The sequence below is a fragment of the Arachis stenosperma genome, chromosome 5 (assembly GCF_014773155.1).
Source record: "Arachis stenosperma cultivar V10309 chromosome 5, arast.V10309.gnm1.PFL2, whole genome shotgun sequence".
NCBI lineage: Eukaryota > Viridiplantae > Streptophyta > Magnoliopsida > Fabales > Fabaceae > Arachis > Arachis stenosperma.
Genome location: NC_080381.1, coordinates 34525765 through 34531364, shown reverse-complemented (window position 1 = coordinate 34531364; position 5600 = coordinate 34525765). Strand labels below are relative to the sequence as shown.

Genomic DNA, 5600 nt, shown 5'->3' with positions numbered 1-5600 from the left:
CATCAGTTTTTAGCTGAATTCTTGCAAATCTGTGACACAGTCAAGACTAATGGGGTTGACCCTGAGGTCTATAGACTGATGCTATTCCCTTTTGCTGTAAGAGACAGAACTAGGATATGGTTGGACTCTCAACCTAAAGAAAGCCTAGACTCTTAGAAAAAGCTAGTCAATGCCTTCTTGGCAAAGTTCTTTCCACCTCAAAAATTGAGTAAGCTTAGAGTGGAAGTCCAAACCTTCAGACAGAAGGATGGAGAATCCCTCTATGAAGCTTGGGAAAGATACAAACAATTAATCAGAAAGTGTCCTTCTGACATGCTTTCTGAATGGAGCATCATAGGTATTTTCTATGATGGTCTCTCTGAACTATCCAAGATGTCTTTGGATAGCTCTGCTGGAGGATCTCTTCATCTGAAGAAGACGCCTGCAGAAGCTCAAGAACTGATTGAAATGGTTGCAAATAACCAATTCATGTACACTTCTGAAAGGAATCCTGTGAACAATGGGACAAATCAGAAGAAAGGAGTTCTTGAGATTGATGCTCTGAATGCCATACTGGCTCAGAACAAGATATTGACTCAACAAGTCAATTTGATTTCTCAAAGTCTGTCTGGAATGCAAAATACACCTGGCAGTACTAAGGATGCTTCATCTGAGGAAGAAGCTTATGATCCTGAGAACCCTTCAATGGAAGAGGTGAATTACCTAGGAGAACCCTATGGAAACACCTATAATTCTTCATGGAGAAATCACCCAAATTTCTCATGGAAGAATCAAGAGAGACCTCAACAAGGTCTCAACAACAATAATGGTGGAAGAAACAGGTTTAGCAATGGCAAGCCTTTTCCATCATCTTCTCAGCAACAGACAGAGAGTTCTAAGCAGAATACCTCTGACTTAGCAACCATGGTCTCTGATCTAATCAAAACCACTCAAAGTTTCATGAATGAAATAAGGTCCTCCATCAGAAATTTGGAAGGACAAGTGGGTCAGCTGAGCAAGAAAATTACTGAACTCCTCCTACTCTCCCAAGCAACACAGAAGAAAATCCAAAAGGAGAGTGCAAAGCCATAACCATGGCCGAATATGGAGAGGAAAGAGAGGAGATGGACGCCACTGAGGAAGACCTCAATGGGCGTGCACCAACCTCCTCTGAGTTCCTCAATGAGGAACCATGGGAATCTGAGGCTCAAAATGAGACCATAGAGATTCCATTGGACTTACTTCTGCCATTCATGAGCTCTGATGAGTATTCTTCCTCTGAAGAGGATGAGTATATCACTGAAGAGCAAGTTGCTAAATACCTTGGAGTAATCATGAAGCTAAATGACAAGTTATTTGGAAATGAGACTTGGGAGGATGAACCCCCTTTGCTCACCAAAGAACTGGATGACTTGTCTAGGCAGAGACTACCTCAAAAGAGACAAGATCCTGGGAAGTTTTCCATACCTTGTACCATAGGCACCATGACCTTCAAGAAGGCCTTGTGTGACTTAGGGTCAAGTGTGAACCTCATGCCCCTCTCTGTAATGGAGAAGCTAGGGATCTTTGAGGTACAAGCTGCAAGTATCTCACTAGAGATGGCAGACAACTCAAGAAAACAAGCTCATGGACTTGTAGAGAATGTTTTGGTAAAAGTTGAAGACCATTACATCCCTACTGATTTCATAGTCCTAGAGACTGGGAAGTGCATGGATGAATCCATCATCCTTGGCAGACCCTTCCTAGCCACAGCAAAGGCTGTGATTGATGTTGATAGAGGAGAGTTGATCATTCAAGTGAATGAAGAATCCTTGGTGTTTAAGGCTCAAGGATATCCCTCTGTCATCATGGAGAAGAAGCTTGAAGAGCTTCCCTCAAATCAGAGACAAACAGAGCCCCCACAGTCAAACTCTAAGTTTGGTGTTGGGAGGCCACAACCAAACTCTAAGTTTGGTGTTGAACCCCCACATTCAAACTCTAAGTTTGGTGTTGGGAGGTTCCCATATTGCTCTGAGTATCTGTGAGGCTCCATGAGAGCCCTCTGTCAAGCTACTGACATTAAAGAAGCGCTTGTTGGGAGGCAACCCAATGATTATATTTTATCTATTTCCCTTTTGTTATTTTATGTTTTTTGTAGGTTAATGATCATAAGAAGTCACAAAATCAATGAAAAAAGCAAAAACAAAATGAAAAACAGGAAGAAAAATAGCACACCCTGGAGGAAGATGTTGCTGGCGTTCAAACGCCAGTAAGCCTAGCAGTTGGGCGTTTAACGCCCAGTCTGGCACCATTCTGGGCGTTTAACGCCAGAAAGGGGCACCAGACTGGCGTTAAACGCCAGGAAAGGGCAAGAACCTGGCGTTAAACGCCAGGAATGGGCACCAGCCCGGCGTTTAACGCCAGAAATGCCTCAAAACGTGATTTTGAGTGCCAATTGGTGCAGGGATGACTTTTCCTTGACACCTCAGGATCTGTGGACCCCACAGGACCCCCACCTACCCCACCACCACTCTCTCTCTTCTTCCCCCATTCACCAATCACCTCAATACCTCTTCCCCAAAAACCCTTCACCTATCAAATCCCATCTTTCTCTTCACCACTCACATCCATCCTTCACAAGACCCCACCAACCTCACCCTTCAAATTCAAACCACTTTCCCTCCCAAACCCACCCATAATGGCCGAACACCATCTCCCCTCTCTCCTATAAATACCCTTCTTCACTCCTTCATTTTCACACAACCTAAACACCACTTCTCCCCCTCTTTGGCCGAATTAACCACCATCTCCCTTCTCCCTCATTTCTTCTTCTTTACTCTCTTCTTTCTTCTTTGCTCGAGGACGAGCAAACCTTTTAAGTTTGTTGTGGTAAAAGCGTTGCTTTTTCGTTTTCCATAACCATTTATGGCATCCAAGGCCGGAGAAACCTCTAGAAAGAGGAAAGGGAAGGCAAAAGCTTCCACCTCCGAGTCATGGGAGATGGATAGGTTCATCTCAAGGGTGCATCAAGACCACTTCTATGAAGTTGTGGCCTTGAAGAAGGTGATCCCCGAAGTCCCCTTTTCACTCAAAAAGGGTGAATATCCGGAGATCCGCCATGAGATCCGAAGAAGAGGTTGGGAAGTACTTACCAACCCCATTCAACAAGTCGGAATCTTGATGGTTCAAGAGTTCTATGCCAATGCATGGATCACCAAGAACCATGATCAAAGTATGAACCCGGATCCAAAGAATTATCTTACTATGGTTCGGGGGAAATACTTGGATTTCAGTCCGGAAAGTGTAAGGTTGGCATTCAATTTGCCTATGATGCAAGGAGATGAACATCCTTACACTAGAAGGGTCAACTTTGATCAAAGGTTGGACCAAGTCCTCACAGTCATATGTGAAGAGGGCGCACAATGGAAGAGAGATTCTAGAGGCAAGCCGGTTCAATTGAGAAGGCATGACCTCAAACCCGTAGCTAGAGGATGGTTGGAGTTCATCCAACGCTCAATCATTCCCACTAGCAACCGGTCCGAAGTTACTCTAGACCGGGCCATCATGATTCATAGCATCATGATTGGAGAAGAAGTGGAAGTTCATGAGGTTATAGCCCAAGAACTCTATAAAGTGGCGGACAAGTCTTCCACCTTGGCAAGGCTAGCCTTTCCTCATCTCATTTGTCACCTCTGTTATTCAGTTGGAGTTGACATAGAAGGAGATACCCCCATTGATGAGGACAAGCCCATCACCAAGAAAAGGATGGAGCACACAAGAGACCCCTCTCATCATGAGATCCCTGAGATACCTCAAGGGATGCACTTTCCTCCACAAAACTATTGGGAGCAACTAAACACCTCCTTAGGAGAACTGAGTTCCAACATGGGACAACTAAGGGTGGAGCATCAAGAACACTCCATCATCCTCCATGAAATTAGAGAAGATCAAAGAATCATGAGAGAGGAGCAACAAAGACAAGGAAGAGACATTGAGGAGCTCAAACACTCCATAGGATCTTCAAGAGGAAGAAAGAGCCGCCATCACTAAGGTGGACCCGTTCTTTAATTTTCTTGTTCTTTATTCTTCTGTTTTTCGAATTTTATGCTTATGTTTGTCCATGTTTGTGTCTTGTGATCATTAGTGTCTTAGTGTCTATGCCTTAAAGTTATGAATGTCCTATGAATCCATCACCTTTCTTGAATAAAAACGTGCTTAATTGAGAAAAAAGGAAAGAATTGCATGAATTTTGAATTTTATAATAGTTTAATTATTTTGATGTGGTGGCAATACTCTTGTTCTCTGAATGTATGCTTAAACAGTGCATATGTATCTTGAATTTGTGGTTCATGAAGGTTGGCTCTTGAAAGAATGATGAAAAAGGAGACATGTTACTGAGGATCTGAAAAATCATAAAAAAAATGATTCTTGAAGCAAGAAAAAGCAGTGAATACAAAAAAAAAAAAAAAGAAGCAAGCGAAAAAAAAAAAAAAGAAAACCGAAAAAAAAAAGAGAAAAAGAAAGAAAAAGAAGGAATAAAGTTGTGATCCAAGGCAAATAAGAGTGTGCTTAAGAACCCTGGACACCTCTAATTGGGGACTTTAGCAAAGCTGAGTCACAATCTGAAAAGGTTCACCCAATTATGTGTCTGTGGCATGTATGTATCCGGTGGTAATACTGGAAGACAGAGTGCTTTGGGCCACGGCCAAGACTCAATAAGTAGCTGTGTTCAAGAATCATCATACTTAACTAGGAGAATCAATAACACTATCTGGATTCTGAGTTCCTAAAGAAGCCAACCATTCTGAATTTCAAAGGATAGAATGAGATGCCAAAACTGTTCAGAGGCAAAAAGCTAAAAGCCCCGCTCATCTAATTAATACTGATCTTCATAGATGTTTTTGGAGTTCATTGCATATTCTCTTCTTTTTATCTTATTTGATTTTCAGTTGCTTGAGGACAAGCAACAATTTAAGTTTGGTGTTGTGATGAGCGGATAATTTGTACGCTTTTTGGCATTGTTTTTAGTATGTTTTTAGTATGATCTAGTTAGTTTTTAGTATATTTTTATTAGTTTTTAGTTAAAATTCACTTTTCTGGACTTTACTATGAGTTTGTGTGTTTTTCTGTGATTTCAGGTATTTTCTGGCTGAAATTGAGGGATCTGAGCAAAAATCTGATCCAGAGACTCAAAAGGACTGCAGATGCTGTTGGATTCTGACCTCCCTGCACTCGAAGTGGATTTTCTGGAGCTACAGAAGCCCAATTGGCGCGCTCTCAACGGCGTTGGAAAGTAGACATCCTGGACTTTCCAGAAATATATGATAGTCCATACTTTGCCCAAGATTTGATGGCCCAAACCGGCGTTCAAAGTCACCTCAAGAAATCCCAGCGTTAAACGCTGGAACTGGCACCCAAATGGGAGTTAAACGCCCAAACTGGCATAAAAGCTGCGTTTAACTCCAAGAAGAGTCTCTACACGAAATTTCTTCATTGCTCAGCCCAAGCACACCAAGTGGGCCCGGAAGTGGATTTTTATGTCATTTACTCATCTCTGTACACCCTAGGCTACTAGTTTTCTATAAGTAGGACCTTTTACTATTGTATTGAGACATCGGGGTAGCTATCTTCATTTTTATGCT

At 42.2% G+C, this 5600-nt stretch overlaps 1 non-coding gene across 1 annotated transcript; it reads right to left on the bottom strand.

Annotated features, from left to right (window-relative positions):
- Positions 1-210: 210 nt before the first annotated feature.
- LOC130983521 (small nucleolar RNA R71) lies at positions 211-318 on the bottom strand. Its single transcript, XR_009087506.1, has one exon. It is a non-coding gene; the product is annotated as a small nucleolar RNA R71 (small nucleolar RNA).
- Positions 319-5600: the final 5282 nt, after the last annotated feature.